This window comes from Mus musculus, chromosome 15, assembly GCF_000001635.26.
Source record: "Mus musculus strain C57BL/6J chromosome 15, GRCm38.p6 C57BL/6J".
Taxonomy (NCBI): Eukaryota; Metazoa; Chordata; class Mammalia; order Rodentia; family Muridae; genus Mus; species Mus musculus.
This window is the reverse complement of record NC_000081.6, coordinates 94,080,620-94,103,845: the sequence shown is the minus strand read 5'-3', so window position 1 is coordinate 94,103,845 and position 23,226 is coordinate 94,080,620. Positions and strand designations below refer to the sequence as shown.

The 23,226-nt window shown below is 41.4% G+C and overlaps 1 long non-coding RNA gene across 1 annotated transcript in view; it reads left to right on the top strand.

Moving 5' to 3' along the window:
* Gm30665 overlaps positions 1-22,580 on the top strand; it is a 28,320-nt gene extending 5,740 nt beyond the window's left edge. Inside the window, exon 3 of the long non-coding RNA XR_384358.2 lies at positions 22,147-22,580. This is a non-coding gene — a long non-coding RNA (predicted gene, 30665). The remainder of the gene's footprint in view (positions 1-22,146) is intronic.
* The last annotated feature ends 646 nt before the right edge of the window (positions 22,581-23,226 follow it).

Here is a 23,226-nt window from a genome sequence, read left to right as displayed (position 1 = left end):
CTCCATCCCCCCTCTCTCCCCCTCACCCACACACACCCACCCACTTTACTCCTATTCAAAGGAGATACAGCTTTCTGAAACTCAGGATACATAGCCATACTAGTACCCTGATATCCGACTCTTCCATCTCCATCTCTGGGATTTTGAAAAGTTAACTTGTATTTCTTGAATCACCAACTCTATCCCATTTTGTGGCAGCAAGGAAAGCAGAGGTTAAAATTACTAGTGTAATACCCAAGGCAGGGACTAGAAGCAGGGTACAGTAGACTGCGGCTTCTCTGTGCAGAAAATAGCAGCTGGAGTCAGAAAGTGCTCTGGCATGAAGTAAGATGTGTCCCCAGTCACCTGGATAGTAGAAGCTGGAGCCCTAGTGTTGTGTGGAGATTAGGAAGTACAGGTGTGGTGACGGGCATTGTGCCAGACATATTAAGCACTTAATAAATGGTGGGCTGTAATCTTATTAATAAATGACAGTTGAAATCTTATTAATTAACAATGCAGTCTAATTTTCTGCTTGTTAGGGTTGTGGCGGCTTGAGTCAGGGAGGTGTTATAGTTGCTAGCAGTGACTGAAGGATGAGGAAGCTACACTGGGTGAGAAAAGAAAAGCAGAATTATGTCAACTCCCAACATGTATGCTTCTCTATCATGTTAACGATGTGTCTATAAGAACATTTAAATATGTTAAATACCACATAGCTACTTTCTGAAATGGGTCTCTACTATCTAAACCCAAAAACTTCTTGAGCAAAAAGGAATGTGGCCATGTCCATTGACATGGAGACAGTGGGTCTCTGTGACCACTGCCCTTTAGAAGATTCTGTCTCAAGTTTCCTTTCAGTGACCTGGAAAATGTTACTTGAAGCCCATTTCTCAATCCGATCAACTTCCAAGCTGCCTAAATTCCAGTTCTTCCAGAAGCCAGATGCCCCTCTAACTGAATTGTCTGCTCACTCTTTAATCAAGGAAATGGCAAGCTGATATCGTAACTGCTTCTGTCTGGCAAAGAAGCACACACTTGTTGATGGATGGGCTTGATGCAATTCTAAAAGAAAATATCAAAGACAATGCACGATCCTTAATGTGCTACTATTTAAGGGAAGCAACTGAGAGAAAGGCATATGCTCTGATTTTATAGGGTTTGTTTTGTTTTGTTGGTGGTGTTGGGATTTGAACCCAAGGCATCATGGGTGATAAGCCAGTGCTCCATGGCTGAGTTATAACCTAGGACTGAACAGGACACTTTATGAGTGAATACAAGTATGCACTGCCATTCTTCTTGACTGATATGTGGCCATCACCCATGCAGAAGGCTCTGGATCAAAAAAATCCCCAGGGACCTGAAGGCACAATTTTTTTTTTGTAACCTACTTTTAATAAGGGTCCAACTTCTCCTCTAGCCCACCACCCAGCAGAGGTAGTTGAAGAGAAAAGTTATTAGGGTATGGGGAAAGTGGACCTGTTCAACAATAGTTCTTTGGGGTGAGCTTGATGTTCTTGGGCAGCAGTAAAGTCCTGTAGCAAAACACCAAACATGACTTAGCAGCTGTAGACCAGTCCCCCTAGGCAGGCCGACAACAGGCACGAACCAGAAGCTACAGTCCAGTCCTTTCAGCAAGCAGACACGAGGCAGCTGTAGTTGAATCCTGAAGAACTGCGAGGCTCTTCCACTGGTCTAACTCGAGGCTACAGAAGTGACCAGCTGCCACAGGAACCCCCATGAGCAGCTCTTGGGAGAGTTTCTCTCAATGGCGGTGTTATCACAAGTTGAGTTCAATAATGCTATGTAAGGTGAACCAATCCATGCGTGCCTTTAGTGAAGAATAGTGAGAAAGAGCAAACCAAACCAATGCTTTGTGCTTGTCTCCCACTGTCTGTGGGGTCATATTTCTACTCCTTCATCAAGAGTTCTTTCACATGTCTGCTATATCCAAACATCCTTTCACCCGTGTCTGCTTCAGGAAAACAGCCTTTCATGTGTTTGCTTGAGCAAGACATCCTTTCACCCGTGTGCCCCAGCAAAACATTTGGCATAACTAATTTTCTCAAAAAACTAGAAGTTTCCACTTCAAGAACCTATCAGAAGTCATCAGGATAACCATTCCAGCTTGGGATAATACCCAAATTGTGCATATTTAAATACAACAATGTTAGATTTCATCAATCTTGGCATATGAGAAATGTATATAATTCTAAAGTGGACACATATTGTAAATGGGCTGGTCAGTTTAACAGGGATACCCTGTACACAATAAATATACAATTTGAGAGTAAGGTTCTATGGCTGTTGTAGGTGAGGTGAGGTTCTGATTGCCTTCAAGTCCTTGGACTTGTAGGGGAACAAACAGCTTTGGATGTTATAGGATGTCCTGACCTCTGCTCATGCATTTGCCTCTTTCTGCTCTTAACTTGGTTTTTTCCATGGGCAGACTTGGCCAGAGGTACCTACGTGTGCTCGGCTTTACGGTGATTCATCTCAGATGTTTCTTCTGTGTATCTCAACTTGTTCTTATCACTACTGCATGTCAACAGGCTCCTTTTGGTTCCACTGCCTTTTACTGTCCCCACAATAACCAGATTTTCACACTGGGAAAAGTGACCTCAGCACACAAGCAAGCGAGCTAGTCAATACCAATGACACTCTTTCCTTGTGGAATCTTGACTCGAGTACAAAGGACATCTATGAAAATCCTCTTCTTTTAGAAAGTTTTGTGCCATTGACTCTTCCCTTGCTCAGACAAATCAATCCTCTTCTGTAGAGTGAGCATGCCAGAGACTTCACAGACGCCATCATCCCAAAGTGGTCGCATATAACAGTCCAAAACTTTCATCGTGAGATTATAGAGATTGCAGAGCACCCGAGAGCTTCCTCTGTGCATTTATGATAACAGACTCAGCCTCTCTAGTTCATCTTCCTTACTTATGCACAACTGTCCTACGCTGCTTGAGTAAACGAAGGAGCATTTTAAAATGTCCTTTCCTTGCAGCAATGATATGCTGTTCTTTAAGCCACATTATTGAAATGTGAATATTTAATTTGTACCAAAGTTCCATGTCTTACACGCATTCTCACGACCGGCCAGGAAAGACACAACAAACCAGAATCTTCTGCGGCAAAACTTTATTGCTTACATCTTCAGGAGCAAGAGTGCAAAACTCAAACCCAAAAACGAAAGCGAAACCCCGTCCCTATTTAGGAGAGTTATCCTTCGCCTAGGACATATCACTCCCTGATTGGCTGCAGCCCATGGCCGAGTTGTCATTACGGGAAAGGCAGAACACATGGTGGGAAAACTGCCCCTGCACGTGTGCAGATTATGTTTACCACTTAGAACACAGCTGTCAGCGCCATCTTGTAATGGCAAATGTGAGAGCGGCTCCCAACATCTCCCCCTTTTCTTTTAATAAGAAAATAAGAGCAATAGGCCACCCATATTAATGAGAGTGGAGATAGAGGTCAAATCCCCAGTGTGCAGGTAAAGGAGCCATGTACAGGATTAGCTCTTAGGCTCACAGGCTTTTACCCAGAACAACCCTGACCTGCTCCCGTGTCGTTTTTCCTGGGGAGAAGGACACTTGAACACTCAACCTTCTTGAAAGATGACATGTCTCCCTAGAATAGGCTCATATATGCCGCAGAGCCCTTCTACTGCAGTGCTTAGCCGTGCAACTCTCTCGGGCTGCTGAAGCACACTCACTCTATCCCGTGCAATGAGACTAGCCTCGTGGGGTGCAAGAGCTGAATGGCCAGCGACCTATTGCTTAAGCATAGATATATCAGGGGAAGCACCATGTTCTAGAGCTTCAAGTGCCTGGGCAATAACCACCTTGTCTCTCCTAGTTTGGGCCTTAAGCTTACAGACCAACCAAAGAAGCAACACTAATCCACAGCAAAGTATATCTCCAAATAATCCCACCCATACCCATTCTTTAAAGAAGGAAAATGCTGAGGAGATCCAATTGGGTAATCCTTTGATCAGGGACAGGTCCAAGCGCGTGGAGTTGACCTGAATAATGGCAAGTCTCAATTCCCGAAGGGTCTGTTCAAATTCAGCCATCCAATTCTGTAACATATACTGAGAAAGACTTTTTGACAAGTTAGCTGCCCTAGTAAATTTCTCATACTGAATGGAAGTAACGCATAATGAGGGGTCCCCCAAGCTCCCGACAAACCCTGAGCCAGTCTTGTAAACCTTTGTTCTTTCTTGGGACTATGGCCGCTCTGCACTCCTGTGTGGCTTGCTCATAAATAAGCTATTCTACCAGAGGTGCGGCTTGCTCTGAATCTCCAAAAATACGCTCTGCTGCCTCTGTCATTCTGGCCACAAAATCTGAGAATGACTCCTGAGGTCCCTGGACGATCTTTGTTAGTTGTCCAGTGGCTTCACCTGCTCGGGAGAGTGCCTTCCAGGTCCTAATAGCCTTTTCATCTGATTCAGAACTATTAAGAACTGGCTCCTTGAGCTCACCTAGTGATGAGTATAGGCTCCTTCTCCTAGAGACCTCCGCTGATTGATCTTTTTTCTTTTCTTTTTCCTTCTCCTTCCTTCTAATCTCTCCCCAGGTATTCTTATCTGACCTAAACTTTTCCTCGGGTTCAAGACCCGTGGAAAGGCCTGTATACTTATTTTGTGTACCATATTTCCTCTTTGCTCCTACTCTCTCTCCCCGCTTTACTTCTGATAGATTGCCCTGAATTTCATCCAGAATTTTCAGCCCTGCCTTAACCACTTGATAACATGTGAAAAGGAACAAAAAGGCTCCTAACACTAGAGAAAGTTCAAGGCCAAACATACCTTGTAAAGCTATTTCCCACTTTACTTCTGATAGACTGTCTTGAATTTCGTTAGAAAGTTCAAGGCCAGACTTACCTTGTAAAGCTATTTCCCACTTTACTTCTGATAGACTGTCTTGAATTTCGTTAGAAAGTTCAAGACCAGACTTACCTTGTAAAGCTATACTTACGGGTACCCTGTTCCCCAGCTGAAGAGTTCTGAATTCACGCAGTTGAATCCTTCTTAACAGTCTGTGTTGCGGGAACACTTTATTACCACCGTTCCCCAGCTGAAGAGTTCTGAATTCACGCAGTTGAATCCTTCTCAACAGTCTGTTTTACGGGAACACTTCATTACCATGACCCGCAGTTCTGGTTCCGGAATGAGGGATCTTCCTTGCGCCGGTGATGGTAACTGTCCCGGGTTTTCTTGTCCCGGGTTTTCTCGTCCCAGGTCTTCTCGTCCCGGGTCTTCTCGTCCCGGGTCTTCTCGTCCCGGGTTCCAGCACCAACTCTTACACACGTTCTCACGACCGGCCAGGAAAGACACAACAAACCAGAATCTTCTGCGGCAAAACTTTATTGCTTACATCTTCAGGAGCAAGAGTGCAAAACTCAAACCCAAAAACGAAAGCGAAACCCCGTCCCTATTTAGGAGAGTTATCCTTCGCCTAGGACGTATCACTCCCTGATTGGCTGCAGCCCATGGCCGAGTTGTCATTACGGGAAAGGCAGAACACATGGTGGGAAAACTGCCCCTGCACGTGTGCAGATTATGTTTACCACTTAGAACACAGCTGTCAGCGCCATCTTGTAATGGCAAATGTGAGGGCGGCTCCCAACATCCATGGAAAAGTGATGAGTGAGTTAAGCACCCATCAAAGATGTGAGGCAAGATGCTAGTCATGGCTCAGCCAATGACTGTTTGACATAAGACCCCAAGGCTGTGTCAACACATGGTGAGAACAGCTGGTTGAAAATGGAGAGAGATCAATATTGTGACACTTTAGTGACATGAGGGGTCACATTTCAGGTAGATGTGTCTTGTTTTCAATGGACCCTTTTGTTAACTACCTTGACATCCCTTATAGGTAGGTCAATATTAGCACTTTCTGACATGAAGCACTTTGGTCCATCAAACATGACACCCGACAAGTGTCTCATAATGCTACTTGCATGTGACAAGTGTAGCCAAGTCTTATAGACACTGGTGGCTTTTTTTCCCTCATGTCTAACACCAAAAACTAGTCCCGCTTTAGCCAGGTTTGTAGTCTTCATCCTAACTGGGTCATAATGATATGAACATCAGATGCTGTTTAAGTTGAGCTTTCAAGAGCAGAGTTCTCGACACTGGCTTTTACTTCTCTTTGAAGTTTACAGTCATTTTATTTCAACCTCAGATGGACAAGAACAGATAGATACTACATGTGGGTCTCAGTTTTGCTGTGCATTCTTGGGGAATCAGCTCTGCTTTTGAATGTAAGCATGGTCAGCTGCACTGTGGGAAAGCCAATCTCACCCTCCAGGGCTTGCTAAATGCCTTCTTTCCCACTGGGCAGCTATCAGGTCAGGTGCTGTTGAAGAATCCATCAGAGGATTTTCACTTTTCAACTTGGTTAAAATCGCATACCAAGCCAAACACAATTAGGTACACTCATGGGGCAGATGTTACAGCATTCAATAATAAAGTATAAATTCCTTCCCTTAATTTGAGTAATGCATTTCACATGACCTCCTTTGAAAATTTCGAAACTGATTTTCCTCAAAACAGGTCTGTATGTTATTTGGATGCAGGCCCAAACAGGTTAAAATTGATTTAATACTTTCCTCTCAGAGAACATTATGTAAATGAGAGCAAGTCAGCACTGAACGGCTTATGGTAATGCCTGCTTCTACACAAATTAGATCTGCATCGGGGATAAAGAGACAGCAGTGAATTGTTTGAGCAACTTCTGAGTCTCCAAATGCAAGATGCTATGGTCATTTTAAATAAATTATTTCATATTGGGTGAAGCCAATGTCCACTGTTAGTTTGTTGAAAGCAACTCATTGATAGGATTAACTAAATAATGTATGGATATGTGTGTGTGGTCAAACTGGATAGTATCATTGTAGCACCAAAACCACACATTTCGGACGGGTATGATAGTCTATTTCATCTTCTGTTGTCCAGAAGTTGTGCGTTTTGTTACGTTGCTGTCACAAAGTATCTGAGGAGACAGTTTAGAAGGAGAAAAGGCCTATTTGGCTCATAACTTCAGGGGTTTCAATCTTTGGATGACTGGATCTATTATTTAGGCCTATGATGAGGCAGACTGTCATGCTGGTTGGAGCATATGGAAGAGGTGACCAAGTTACCTCATGTCAGATAGGAAGCAGCAATATATACAGAGAGAGAGAGAGAGAGAGAGAGAGAGAGAGAGAGAGAGAGAGAGAGAGAGAGAGAGAGACTAAAAATACTCTACATTTCATCCATAGTGGCTTACTTCCTTGAAACAGATTTTCTCCCAATATTCCATTTAGCAATGAATTTCTCACAGGATTAACCCTTGATGTGGTTAGTGTCCCCATGTTCCAATCTCTCCTCAACACCACCACCAATTTGGGACCAAGCTTTCAACATGTGAACCAACCCATGACAATACCTTTGATAGATAGACCTTGGGTTACCATTTTACTTAACCACAACTCAAGGGGGATTTTTGTTTCTGTTTTAGGCATTTTGGTCAGTTTTCCCTGTAGTGGAATTTAGAATATGCTGAGTTTTCCCAATCTATATCAGTAGTGCCATTACAGGCTCCAAATGACTCACTAAATGCCATAAGTGGAAGCAATTCCACCCATCTTTGATTTCAAGGATAATATCTGCAATGCACATGTATTGCTACATCCCAGTGTAGCATGCATGACAGCAATTGGTCCTGGTACACATGGCTTCTTGGCCTTCTGGGAAGCCTCTCTAGTCACAGGGTGAGACATATTTGTAATTCTTCTGTATTATTATGCCAGTGAGAAAGTAAAGTCGATAAGATTTTCAGAAGACACACTTAACTCACAGAGCTCATGAAGGCCCCTGCAAAGACCTGTGCTTTACCAGCCAGTCAGATGCTTTCTCCACAGCACATGCAACTCTGTGATAGGATATAGAATGTCCTGAAGAGAAAAGAAATGCCCCCTATTGATTTATAGGATATAGAATGTCCTGAAGAGAAAAGAAATGTCCCCTATTGATTTAAATTTGCTAAGTGAAGACTAAGTTGGCAAAATATCAGCATGGAAAAGGGTACAATTTCTGCATGCAATGGCATTTTTTTTATGTATACCTGGAGCTACACAGCAAAGGAATAAATTCAAAAGGCCAGTTAGATTAGTGATTCTCAACGACTCCTTTGGAGGCAGAACAACTATCGCAATGGCCACTTAAGACCATCAGAAAACAAAGATACTTAGATTATGATTCATAATTGTAACATAATTGCAGTTATGAAGAAGTAATAAAACTACTTTATGGTTGGCAGTCACTACATGAAGAACTGTGTTAAAGGGATACAATATTAGGAAGATTGAGAAACACTGGGTTAGATTCGGGGCCATACAAAGGCAGTGAATTATGAAAGGGCTGCTCCAATGAAGGGGGCTTTTGGCCTCTAGGGATGATTAAACTTGGGGAGAGTGCCTAGGAAGTCCACAGAGGAACTCATGGGAGATGTGGCTCTCTGTGAGGTTGTGTGGATTTTTATTGTTGCTTCTATCCTAGCTCTAGAGTTCTTCCCTTCTTGCTGGTGTGAAGTGACTCCTCTTTCATAAGACTTTTATGTTCTGTTTTTTAGACACAGACAGGAATAACACAAGATACTTTTTTAGAATCTGTTTTTTTTTCTCAGTTGGCTTCTACTCAAAAAATAATTTCATGTTAAAGCTGCATATTTATAGCTGAATTGCCTTCAGCCTACTTGGGAAGAAAGTATGTTGAACCATGACTTCACATTGGTAATGGAATGGATGGAGAGCAACCCCTTCAGACACATTCAGTAGCCTTTACGCCCAATATAATCTCCCAGTATTCTTTCTGCATTACAGCTTTCATGGTCTTTAAATTATCTAATATTTACTGTCTAGTTTCTAGATAGCAGCCATCCTATATGTCAAAGCTTTGTTCATGTCCCTTATGGACCTGTGTGATCAATTTCTGCTTTCAGATGCATGCCTCATTTCTACATGGCTTGATTAGTACATCTATAGAAGTTTCTAGAAATCTCAGTGAAGTAGAGAAACCATATTGTGAGGGAGATGGGCATTTTTAATCTTGTCTTTGCTCTGTGAGCCATTGGCAGCAAGTCCTTCAAAAGCACCATTATGCAGACAAAGTTTCAGTCCTTGTAGTCACTAGTCACAAGGACAGAGTTGACATAGTTGATGACTGTTCAGTGAGGCCAATGATGACGTTGGTGAGTAGTGGGGAAGCGCTCCTTAGTTGTATAGTCTTTTCTTAATGGATCTTATTATTTCCCATAGATGTATTCCTTTTTCCAACCTCTCCTCTCTCTTTACATTCAGATTAAGCACAATCATCCTTGATCAGAAGTATTCATTTATTTGGAAAAAAAAAAAACAGTCATGGCTTAGATCAGTGCTTCTCAACCTTCCTAATGCTGCAACCCTTTAATACAGTTCCTCATGTTGTGGTGACCCCCCCATCCCCATCCAAAAGATTATTTTTATTGCTACTTCATATCTGTAATTCTCCTACTGTTATAACTTGCATTGTAAATATCTGTGTTTTCCGATGGTGTTAAGTAACCCCTGTGAAACAGTCGTCTAATCCCCAAAGGGGGTCACAACCCACAGTTGAGAACTGCTGTCTTAGAATGATGCAATTGACATCATCATGTACCAGTAGGTAGCATGTTAAAGTTTCATTCACTATCCACTTTGAGGCCTAATCCCTCAGGCAGCAGACTGTAACAGGGTAGCCTGCTGGTACTCATGATGAAAAGCTCTATCAAGCTTCAGTATAATGTGTACATTGTTTATTTACTCACATGATGAATTTCTTTGGCTGAGCAACTACCTGGTATAGCATATGCTTGGCTCATGGTCAACAAATAATTTGGAGTGGGTGAATCAATCTGTGTTGTCTAGGGTATAGGTTAGGTAGAACTAAGGGGCTAATTACCCAATGATTAAAATCTAGACTCAGCGACTCCTTGGAACGGATATAGACAAACAAATAGAAGTTAACTAATTTGGAATTGAATTGAAGACAATTAATCCTTCACCTTTGGAATACAAATAACCAGTACAATATTCTCCCACTGGATGCATTTAGACAAAATAAGATTCATATTTTTAAATGAAAAAACAAAGTATAGATGATTCATATGTCTAGGGAAGTATTCTGATGGGAACTTCCAACTCTGAATAAAAGCACCCTTCTACAAAAGCATGCTTTTAATAATAAGGAAAGTGGATAAATTTGTGATATCTGTGGTGAGTCATCTCCAGGGATTTTTTTTTTATTCTATGATATCTGTGTGGCTTGCTATGGGCAAGCACACACCATAGAGAAAGCCCATGTCTACTCTTCCATCGGTAGGACCCATCATCCTCATCTACGAGCAGGGTAGATGACATCATTTTGTCATTTTGATTCCAGGTCAGGTGACTATGAACTTCCCCACCTTGGGAACCAGCAGCAAGGACACACCATTAGACCTTCATCTTACTGACAGCCATTAATATGCCTATTGCAGTGCGGAAAAGCATGTCCTGGGATGGAGACATTTCCTATATTGTTTCTTAGAAAGGGAGATTTAGGAGAATAAAAAGACATAGCACATAGTAGAGGAGATTTATAACATATACATACATACATACATACATACATACATACATACATACATGTGTGTGTGCATATGTCATATAATATACATATATGTTCAGTAAATGACTGTATATGGTCAAATCATATACAGTCATCTGTATAGGAGCAAGATGGGCCATCTAATAGAAAACAGACAAATGACTTGAACAGAGATTGTAACACAACATAATAGAAACTCCTTCCAGGTATTAAGTTGTTTCTAAGTAAATAACTGGGTCCCAAAACCCCGCGAATGATCATGAAAGTAGAAAAGTACCCGGGGTACGGAAAGGAAAAATTGACAGAACCACAGCATTCAAAATTAATGAGTTTTTCAGAGAAAGAAAAGAAGGATAAATAATGAAGAGAAATACAGACCAATAGAGATAAATCCACAAACTATTAGATGTTAATAATATTAAACAACTTTTAGAATACTATATGCTTAGGGCTAGACAGAAACATGAGCATAGTTAAGGCCTTCACATAAGACTTGGAGCCTAGAAACTTCTAGGGTGAAAAGATACAACTCAAGATTTAGAGAGCTGGAGCTCTCTGAAGAAAGAAATGAATAGAAAAGAAAATAGTTCTAAATACTGATAATGTGCTTACATTAAATTATAAAGCAGCAGGGTTGAACGGAGCAAGCGAGGGTCCTAAAATTCAACTCCCAACAACCACATGAAGGCTCACAACCATCTGTGCTGGCATACATAAAATAAATAAGTAAATCTAAAAATAAAATAAAAAAAATTTTTAAAAAATTACAAAGCATATAATGTAGAGGAAAACATCAGCAGGGAGCAAAGAAAAAAACCAAGAGTGGGGAAAGTATCTGTGAATTATACATGGGGCAGGGAATTAATATGAATACCTACCAAAATGAAACACTGAAAATCTCATCCAATTAATAGGACTAGGGAACTAAGTAGACATCTTGCAAAAAAAAAATGTATGTAGCCAATAAATACATAATCTACCACTTGTGGATGTTATCTGCAGTACACTGGAGTTGACATGACACAGAGATGCTTGCTTTTGCTGTCCTAAGACATGGAATCAGCTTAGACCCCCCATCAGCAGAGGGGCTGTTAAAGAACGTCTGGCATAGATACACAATGGAATTTTATCCAGCCACAAAAGAAGACATTTCCTAGACAATTGAGGCAACTGGAGATTTATGTTAAGTGACATAAAGGTAAAACACCATATATTTTCTCTGAAGGGCAGACTAGGTTTAAGTTGAGAGATAGATGGATAGACAGACAAACAAGGAATAGAAACGTGGTGCAGGAGAGATGGCTCAGCACTATCAGATATATCTTACATTATAAAGTCAATGAAAAAGCAGACACTATTACATGTCACACACATCTTTGCTCTTGAGTCCAATCCCATGCCTACATGTCTTCCATGTAGCCTGACTGGAGCTGTTGATTGAAAACAGTCTTCCTACTAGGAGAAAAAAAAATTAATTTAGTCATGGTTCTACTCTATCACTTCTTTCCTATTTTTCTTTCATCTAGTAGTTTTTTCATACAATATGTTCTGGTTGTTCTCCTCCTCAACTGTTCTGAGATACGCACACACAAACACACACCACACACACACATACACACACACACACCTCCCAAATCCCCATCCTTTCTGTTTCTCTTAGAAACAGACATCTAAGGGATAATAATGAGATAAAATGAGATTTAAAAAAAAAAAACAGAATAGGACAAAAAAAAAAAAAAAAACAAACACAAGAAAAAGATCCAAGGGGGAAATAGCCATATAAACCACAAAGAGACAAAGACACATGTTTGTTCACAGAAAAACCCATAACAGCACACAGCTAGAAGCCATAATACATGCAAAGGTCCTGTGAGACTTTATTAAAATGCTATGACAAAACATGACGCTGCCGCTGAGTGTTTTGTGTTGGCCACTGATGGGCATGGGTGGTTAAACCTTAACAGTGCTTTGTGTCTCTAGTGAGAATCCTTTAAAAGAAACTAATTTTTCAGTTGTGAGTGATTATCGATTGGATATAGAGTCTGGGTTAGGGAGGGGCCTGCATTTACCTTTCCCTTTCAGTTGTAGGACCCACGCAGGTCCTGTGCATGCTGCCACAGTCTCTGTGAGGTCACACATGGAACTGTCTTGCCATGTTTAGAGGGCCTACTTTCCTTAACGTTCTCCAACCCCTCTGGTTCTTACATGCTTTTAGCCTTCTAGTCTGCAGGGTTCCCTGAGCCCTGAAGGGAGGGTTCAGATGGAAACATCCCATTTGGGACTGAGTGTTCCAAGGACTCTCACTCACTGCACATTGTGTGGCTGTGGGTCTCCGTCTTTGTTTTTTTTTTTATCTACTGCAGGAGGAAGCTTCTCTGATGATGATAACCGAGCAAGGCCCTGATCTATGAGTATAGCAAGAAGGTCAGTAAAGCACAAAATGTTCTCTCCTTGCCGTTTGTTTCCTACCTTGCAAACATCTTTACCTCAGATAGGCACGCTGGAAATGTCACCAAGTTCTCTGAAATTAATCATGTCTTCACATTTGAAGAAGACAAACCAATGCTTGACTGAGTCACAGTTGACATTCGGGACTTCAAAAACATCCTCCAGTAAATATTAAATTTCTGGAAACAAAATGAACTTAAAAACTTAACTTTGGTGGAAACAGGTTCCTTGTAGTGAGGAATAGTTCCTGGAAGAACTCCTTTGAGGTAGGCTTCCTGTCCACCACAGTTGCAGAATTATTCGACTTTTCCTTGACCAAGATTTTGTTGGAGTCAGATAATGTGTCAAAAATTGAAGGCCTCTTGAGGCAGAGCAGTATGAAGGCACACACACACACACACACACACACACACACACACACACACACACACACACTTCTGACTGAATTGCTCTGCTTGGCTTCATGCTAACTTTGGCAATATGTTCTAATTTTCTGGCTCATTCTCTGGATCATTCTGTCTTCACCTGTGTCTAGCTTGTTCTCTCTAGCACCTGTCTTTGTAAAACTGTCCCACTAAGACTGCCATACTACCACACACCTGTTGTGGGAAATATTAAAAACAAACCGGCATGTTTCTGCTGGCAACTCTCTGCTCCAGCACCTGGCCAGCTATGCACTGTCAGGCAAAAGCCATCCTGTTTTTATCTTGTGGAGACTCTGACTCAGAACTCCACGTCTCTCCACCCAGCTCACTAGGTTCCCACTGACGGGTCGTTACCATGCCAACCCCGTGCTTCAAATCCCCCATGGCCTTTGTGGTGCACATCTGGCAAACCCACGCTTTGCTGCTATACCTTTCTCTCTTGAACCCAGATGAGCCACCTTGTGTAGGAAAACACAACACAAACCTAATTCAGAAACAGTGATAACTCAATCTCTGGGTGCAGCAACTAAAACCTAATCTTGTAAGCCTTATTAAAATCTGATTCCTCCTGTGGCAAATCCTTGCTGATCTGCCATGATACTGAGAAACTCTAGCAGCTACATCTTACCCCTCTGCTGTTCCATTCCAAAAAGGGCCTAACTCCCTCCTGTGTCCTCTCTTCCTCCCTCCAACCCAGAAGTCCCGCCCATTCACCCAGTGATTGGCTCCTTTATTCATTAGGTGATTGGTTCACAAGAACAGCCAGGCCCATCCACAACATAAACCCACATCCACACACCCACATCCACACACTCACATTCACACACTCACATCCACACACTCACATTCACACACTCACATTCACACACTCACATTCACACACTCACATTCACACACTCACATTCACACACTCACATCCACACACTCACATTCACACACTCACATTCACACACTCACATTCACACACTCACATCCACACACTCACATTCACACACTCACATTCACACACCCACATCCACACACTCACATTCACACACTCACATCCACACACTCACATTCACACACTCACATTCACACACTCACATTCACACACTCACATCCACACACTCACATTCACACACTCACATTCACACACCCACATCCACACACTCACATTCACACACTCACATTCACACACCCACATCCACACACTCACATTCACACACCCACATCCACACACTCACATTCACACACTCACATTCACACACCCACATCCACACACTCACATTCACACACTCACATCCACACACCCACATCCACACACTCACATTCACACACCCACATCCACACACTCACATCCACACACTCACATCCACACACTCACATTCACACACTCACATTCACACACCCACATCCACACACTCACATTCACACACTCACATTCACACACCCACATCCACACACTCACATTCACACACTCACATTCACACACCCACATCCACACACTCACATTCACACACTCACATTCACACACCCACATCCACACACTCACATTCACACACTCACATTCACACACCCACATCCACACACTCACATTCACACACCCACATCCACACACTCACATTCACACACTCACATTCACACACCCACATCCACACACTCACATCCACACACTCACATTCACACACTCACATTCACACACTCACATTCACACACCCACATCCACACACTCACATTCACACACCCACATCCACACACTCACATTCACACACTCACATTCACACACCCACATCCACACACTCACATCCACACACTCACATCCACACACCCACATCCACACACTCACATCCACACACTCACATCCACACACCCACATCCACACACTCACATTCACATACCCACACATGCACTCTCCCTGTACTGCTCTTAAGTAGCCTCTCCTGTGCTGTTCTTGTGTGAGTTGGACAAATCCTATCTCTGACTCATTTTGTCAAATCTTTCTCTTCTTCTTCACTTTGTCTACCCCTCAATTAGATATCACTTTCAAACATGTCTGCTTCCTTCTACAAACTAACCTTAAACTTCATTGTTAGGGATTAAAAGCATGTATTAAGGACATGTCTGTATTCTTGCCAGATCATACTATAGTACAGGGTGTGTCTACATTCTGGCTGGGTCATATAGACTTAGTTCTTTGCCAGAGCAGTCATGTTGCTGGATTAAATTTCTCCTACAGACTGTCATTTTAAACACAGATTCTAGGACGTTGTCTGTTCCATTTGCAAGTCTGAGTGTATAAAACATACACTGCTATCAGGATTTATCTTTTGCCATTAGGATTCTTGAAGCATTTTATTTCTTACCATTATTATTGTTGTATGTGTATGAAGCATTTTTAAGTGTGGGCACACCTATGCTAGGGTGCATGTGTGGATTTCAGAAGACAACTGTGGGAGCTGGTTCTCTCATTCCACTGTGGATCCTGAAAATGAAACTCATGTTATTAGTCTTACCCAAGCAGGCATTTCCTGCTGAGCCATTATTAGAATTTATAGCCTTGTTATGTATGTACCTGACCTTTGTAAATTCTGTCTCTATTTATTGCCATTGGACATAAACGGTCTTAGGCAAATGATAGGTGTTTTCTCCCCATGCAGAAGAATGAAGACACGTACACACATGTGTGCATGTGTACATGCATGTGTGTGCATATAAACACACAGAGACCCATGAAAACTTAACCATAAATTGTTTGAAATAGTTTTCCAGGGTCAATTTCAATTCTAAGAAATCTCAAATTACCTATTCACTTTCACTTTGCAAGCTAGTAATTAGAGGAAAGAAAAAAAATTATATACAGTGTGTCATACTTTCTATTTTTATCAGTCATTTAAAAACGTGGCCAAACTCATTAATTCTGATGAAAGGAAAAGTTTCCTGCCATTGTTTATTTCAAGAGAACTAAAGCTCTCCACTTCAATTTAAGGCATTAATGACATAAAATGGAGTTTTATCTATCATATTCATACTTCTTATTAGAATTTTCTTTCCCTTTTCCTGTGTGGGATGTGTGTGTGTGTGTGTTTTATGACATATTGCCATTTTTTCATGGAATTTTAGCCTCTGTATGTAAGTTCTTATGAGCTGAAGCAGATATTTAAGTGGTTTGGGACCATATTGTAATGTTAAGAGCATGCATTTTGGAGTGGAATGTTGGGGTTCAATAATGTCTTCAGTACTAACTATGTAACTTGCACAGTATATTTAAATCCTTGGCCTTTTATTGCCTCATGTATTAAATGGATAAAATACTAAGTCCTAGATCAAGGTAGTTTAAGAAAATGAAGTGAGCTCATGTGTATAAACTGTATAGACAATGCTTAACTTATTGTAAATTCTCAATAATTGCTATATATCTGTTATCTATGTATTACTCATTAGATTTCATGAGACAAAAATATCCATTTATGAACATACTGACTATTGTTAGAAAATTAACTGTGTTTAGGGAAATATTTGGCTGAACAAGGTCTAACATGTAGGGAATACAGTATGGACTAGTAGACAACAAAAAGATCAGAAATCTCTAAACCAAACTGAAGAAGCACTGGCTGAGAGCAGAAGCATGGTGGGAAAGCACAGGGAAGAAGGGAGAGCTTTGAACTGCTGGTGGAGGGGGATAGGGCCTGGCTCCAAGATGGCAGAAACAACATAGAAAGGGAGCCAGAACCGCCATGAGCTTCTTGCTACAAAGTTGCACTGGAGTATGCAAACATCTTCCTTTTGTCCTCAAGGGGCATAGAGACCCCAGGGCTGTTAATTGTGTGGTTCCTAAGCAGAAACTGCCCAGAAGCCATAATCATGCTCTCTTCTCTGTCACTGAGGAGTTTTCATTGGCTTTCAGTTGTGCCTATTCTCTGATTGTCACAAGACTCCCGAAGGTGAGTGTCTTCTTGAAAGCAGGGCAAGATATGAATAAAAATGAGCCTCATATTGGAAACCTAGCCTCCTAATTCTGTTGAAGATATTTTTAATTATTCGTGCATTTGCATGTGTATGCATCTACTTTATGTGTAGACAGAAGAGAACAACTTGCAGGGGCAGCTCATTCTTTCTTCCACTCTGCAGGTTCCAAGATCAAGCTCAGGTAGTTAAGGCTTGGTGGCAAGCTCCCTTTCCCATTGAGCCATCTTGTCAGCCCCGAGTCTTGGTTGAGTTCTTACTTCCTCTTCTGGTTTCTATGGCAGAGTAAATATATGACTGATGTTAGGTACATGTTTTGTGTGCTTTGACATCCTAAACTGCCTCACCCACTATCATCCATATTAGGCAGCTATTTGTAGCTGTTAAATACCTGAGATAAAGCAACTTAAAAAGAGAAACAGTTTATTTGGTTCACATTTTCAAAAGATTGACATTGTAACCACTTGAATTTTTACCCATGTGTTATAAGGGAATGGTACATAATTGGTGGAGAGGGTGGTGAAAGAGTCCAGTTCTTTATCCTTGTCATCAAAGAAACAAAGACAGACTGACTTGCAGCTTGATAGACAGAAGGAAGGACAGGTCCCAATATCATTTTCAAGAGCAAGTTCCCAGTGACTTAACTCCCCCTGGGTCCCATGTCTTAGAGGTTGTTTCCTACCAAAGCACCACATATTTGCAACCATCTTCCCATACATGAGCCATTAGGGTGCTTCCCACCCATACTTTCTTACTCATTCCTTCTAACATTCATACCTTCTTAAGATTCATACCTTCTTAAGATTCATTCCTTCTTGCCATTCATACTTTCTTACACTCATTCCTTCTTACCATTCATACCTTCTTATAATTCATACCTTCTTACCATTCATACTTTCTTACCATTCATACCTTCTTACCATTCATACCTTCTTATCATTCATACCTTCTTATAATTCATACCTTCTTAAGACTCATTCCTTCTTGCCATTCATACTTTCTTACACTCATTCCTTCTTACCATTCATACCTTCTTATAATTCATACCTTTTTGCCATTCATACCTTCTTAAGACTCATTCCTTCTTGCCATTCATACTTTCTTACACTCATTCCTTCTTACCATTCATATCTTACCATTCATTTTTCCTTACCCTCATTCCTTCTTACCACTCATACATGCTTATATAGTTTTACAGATGGTCTTGTCTACAGGGTACACTTTATCAGTCAAGAATTCAGAGCTCCTCAGGTAACACATTTATGGCTTTCTATCCATTTTTTTAAATAAAGCAAGGATAGCATCATTAAAGGTTACCCTAGCACCCTAATCTTATATAAATATCTAACTCTAGCATTTCTTAAGATGTACTTTCTTAAAATGGGCCTTCTTGAGGCTGGGGTTCTTGGCAAAATCTGCTTTTAGTAGGCTAAGGTTCTTGGCAGTTTCAATGGTTTCCTCAAGTTCAGGTTTGTTTTTTAGGGATAAATATTGAAGTCTGTCATGGGGCATGTACTATGGCATGATATGATGCAGCTTCGGATTTAATCGAGATCTGAGGCAATGATGTGAAAGTCCTAGTATTGAGTTTGTTGTTCATTCACTCACACACCTTTGAGACCTTTTCTAGAAAAGCAATTGTAGCAAAAGATGAGAAAGTCTGTATCCTTACAGAGAGGAAGGTGGGGGTGGGGAAGGATAGGACAAGGAGGCAAAGGAGGTGGAGGAGAAAAATTGAGATGAGGAAGAGGAGGAGGAGGAAGGGAACGAGGAGGAGGGAGACAAGGAAGAAGGAGAAAAGGAGGAGGGGAACAGGGAGGAGAATGACACAGAGGAGGGGGAGGGGGAGGGGAGGAGTGGGAGGAGGGGGAGGAGGGGGAGGAGGGGGAGGAGGGGGAGGAGGGGGAGGAGGGGGAGGAGGAGGAGGACTTATTTAAAGAGACTGATGGACTGGAGTCTCAAGAAGTTGAGCTGTTTCTGCACAGAGAATCTGACTCCAGGATTCCGGATTCAGAAGCACAGCTCTCATCCTATAACGTCCATTCAGAGGACAGAGCTTCAGCACAGACAAAGCAAGTGCTTTGGAATAGAAGCCCAGAATAGTTCGGCATGCATCTTTGCTGGATCTTTATTTTCTCTTTGTTTGAAAACGTTCCCTTTTTTTGTTTTTTATTTTTCTCTCATAAATTACATCCTGACCCCACAGTTTTACCCACTCTCCTCCCAATCCCTCTTCCTACCTCCCCTCTCACCCAGATCTATTTCTCTCTTTAAAAACATAAAAGAACAGGTCTCCCAGGGACATCCCAAGAACATGACGAACATGGCATACCAAATTAGAATCAGACTAGTCACAAACCAAGATGCCAGATAAGACAACCCCATAGGAGAAAAGGGTCCCAAGCACAGGTAAAAGAGTCAGATACATTCCCCACTCCTACTGTTCAGAGTCCCAAGAACACCAAGCTATAGAATTATAAGGTATGCAGAGGACCAGCTCAGACCTACACATGGTCCTTGATTGTGGCTTCAGTTTCTGTGAACTACTATGAGCACTGCTGACTTGATTCTGTGGGCTGTGTTCTCAATGTGTCTTTGACACCTCTGGCTTCTACAATCCTTCCTTACCCTCTTTGGCAGGATCCAGGAACTGTTTGGCTGTGGGTCTCTGCATCTGCTCCTATCAGTTCCTGGATGATGTCCCTCGGACGACAGTTGGGCTAGACATCTCAGGTTATAGTTGCTCACCTGCTCCAGGCATTGGTCTCACGCTGTTAGGAGTGGGAAAACTCTTAGGGGCTCTGGGCTTTCCACTTCTATGTGCTAAAAGAGGCATCTCCTGGGTCCTCCCAAATAATAAACTCTTCTATCCAAGCCACATCTCCTGGAAGGTGCCCAAATATACCTGTCCTCTTTTAAGCTAAGCCATGTCATTAAGACGTGTTTTCTCCTATTTGTCCACTCATTTGTGTGTGTGTGCGTGTGCGTGTGCATGTGTGTGTGTGTGTAAGGAACCAGCATCTAATCAGGTTACTTTGCCATACTACTGAATATCTTTTTATTAACAACATTTTGAGCTCTGAATCCAGTGCTACATCTTTACTTTAAAAATAACGCTGCTGTCTATTTTGTGGTAATGGCCAAAAATATCTAGTTTCCTGATGACTAGAAGCAAATAGTTAGGATCTTTCTGGTATTAAGTAAATGAGTCCAACTGGTAAACAACGAAATTAAGGCAATACTTAGACCCAACTGCTATTTACAAATCACTCCCTTGTATTGCTCACATTCTACAGAACACTGAGCCAGGGAACTTGTTATAGACTATCAAAAGAGGAATAATGTGTTCTTAAATTAATTGTCTTCTGGAACAAAAATAATAATTCAAAGACTGTACTCTGAAATTGAAAGATATTTTTAAAAATTCCACCCAGAACAATCCAGTTTGGAGAATAATTTATTTTATAATAGGAAACAGGGACTAGGAAATACAAATATGTATATATTTAATATTATTAAAATAGCTTTGGATTATTAATAATCTGATATAATAGTTAAAGAGGTTTTTCTGGACAATTCTTTTTAATCTTACAAAAATACTGAATTTTAGGGTCCTAGAAATATACAGTAGCTTCGTGGCTTCCCTTCCTATATTTTTCGTGATTTTTCTCTGGACTGATTCCCTCTTGTCTGCTGGTTGCCCGTAAGTAACATCTGGCTATGCATGGATGGTAGCACTTTTCTTTGTAACTAGATCAGGGAGGCTGATTTATTAATGGACTCACTGACTGGCAACAGAGAGCCAACCACGGCTGGATGGTGATATGTTAACTAGCTGTGAGACTCAGCTCCAATTTTGTTAGTAACTGAGCAGAGTGAAATATTTATGTCCTCTGCCCTACTTCAACAGGCACATTATAACTGATTTCCTTTTTATAACAATTGGATTACAAGGACCTGACTACACATGTAGAACAAAGGTTTAGGCATGTAGTTTTGTATACTGTCTACAGAGGCCACTGAATGGGCCAGACTGTCGTTATGTTCCAAATGTGGACTATGTGTGAGATGCAGAAGAGCTTTCAAATCTGATGTGTCTCTGCTCCAGGTGTATGAAGTGACTAAATAACTTGAAGGATTTTCAAATACCTATAACAATTTTACATCTAAACACTTAACCTATCATAAGAATGCCATGTTTACAACATACACATTGTCTTAGTCAGGGTTTCTATTCCTGCACACACAAAAAAATCATGACCAAGAAGCAAATTGGGGAGGAAAGGGTTTATTCAGCTTACACTTCCCATATTGCTGTTCATCACCAAAGGAAGTCAAGACAGGAACTCACACAAGGCAGGAACTTGGAGGCAGGAGTTGATGCAGAGGCAATGGAGGGGGCTGCTTACTAGATTGCTTCCCCTGGCTTGCTTAGCTTGCTTTCTTATAGAACCCAGGACTACCAGGCCAGGGATGGCACCATGGGCTCTCCCACCTTGATCAGTAATTGAGAAGTCATTTCCCTGAGGGAGAACTCCCTCTGTGAGAACTCCAGCTTGTGTCAAGTTGACACAGAAAGTCAGCCAGCACACCCATCATTCTGTGTTTACTACTTTTGTGGTGTGAACACTGCTGTTGTAGCAATGTTGAGACATACCATGCCTTAGTGTTACTTAAGTCCTCTTGTCACCACAGGTCACCTTGGGTCACTAGCACGTGTTCGTCCTGCCGATTGAAACCTTTTACTCTTGGACCAGCTCATACTCCTTTCCCACTCCAGAGTTCGGCACTTGTGATAACCACCACTTGGCGCCACTGCTGGCCATTTGACGGTGTTAGGTCCCACGTGTGAGTGATCTCATCATTTCAGGCCTTATCAATACATCGGAAGATTTCCTTGTACCCTCAAAGCATGCCCAGATGGAGTCCCAGGCTAAGAGGGGGATATGGACACAAGCTCCCATTGTTAAAGAAGAAGCTACATAACTGACAACCACTGGAAAGGACGATTTAGTCTCTCCAATGGAGTCTCACCTGCTATACAAACCATTCTTAAGGACAGCCATACCCAGCAGTAGATGACAACACAAAACAAACTCAATGGGATTTTTTGAGATTATTTTTGCCTCATGGTTTTAGAACTTTTTGACTTTTTAAAAGAAATCTTATTGGTCATTTGATTGTATATTATGGGTTCCAACTTAAGTGTTTTTATGTTTTGTGTGCATGTGCTTCTGTGTGTGTGTGCGTGTGTTTCTTGTACTTTTTTTTGCCTCTTTTTACTCTTTTTGGGGTTATTCTTTTGCTTTGTTTGGGGTTTTTTTGTTGCCTGAATGTTTTCTAAAGAGAGAGAGAGAAAAGAGACAAAGGGTTGGAAGGGAGGGGGTGGGGAGGATCCTGGAGATGAGGGGGAGAGGCCATGATCAGAATATACTGTAGGGAAAAAAAACATTATTTTCAACAAAGAATAAAATATAAGAATAAAACAAAATGCTATTTTAATATGACCTCTTTTATAAATTTACATGTCAGTATCCATAATTCTAAAAAAAGTTCAAATAATATCAAGGCTGCTTTAATGATACGAGAACAAACAGATATTATGTTACCAGTGCATAATATTGTTCACTGAATCATTTATCATGTTTAATATCTCAGATCATTGCATATTACATATGCATGGCAACAATAAGGGTATTTAGCATAGATATTGCTTTCCTCCGCTATTGAAATAGCATTGTCCTGAGACATGATCAAAATGTGGTCAAGTCTTGT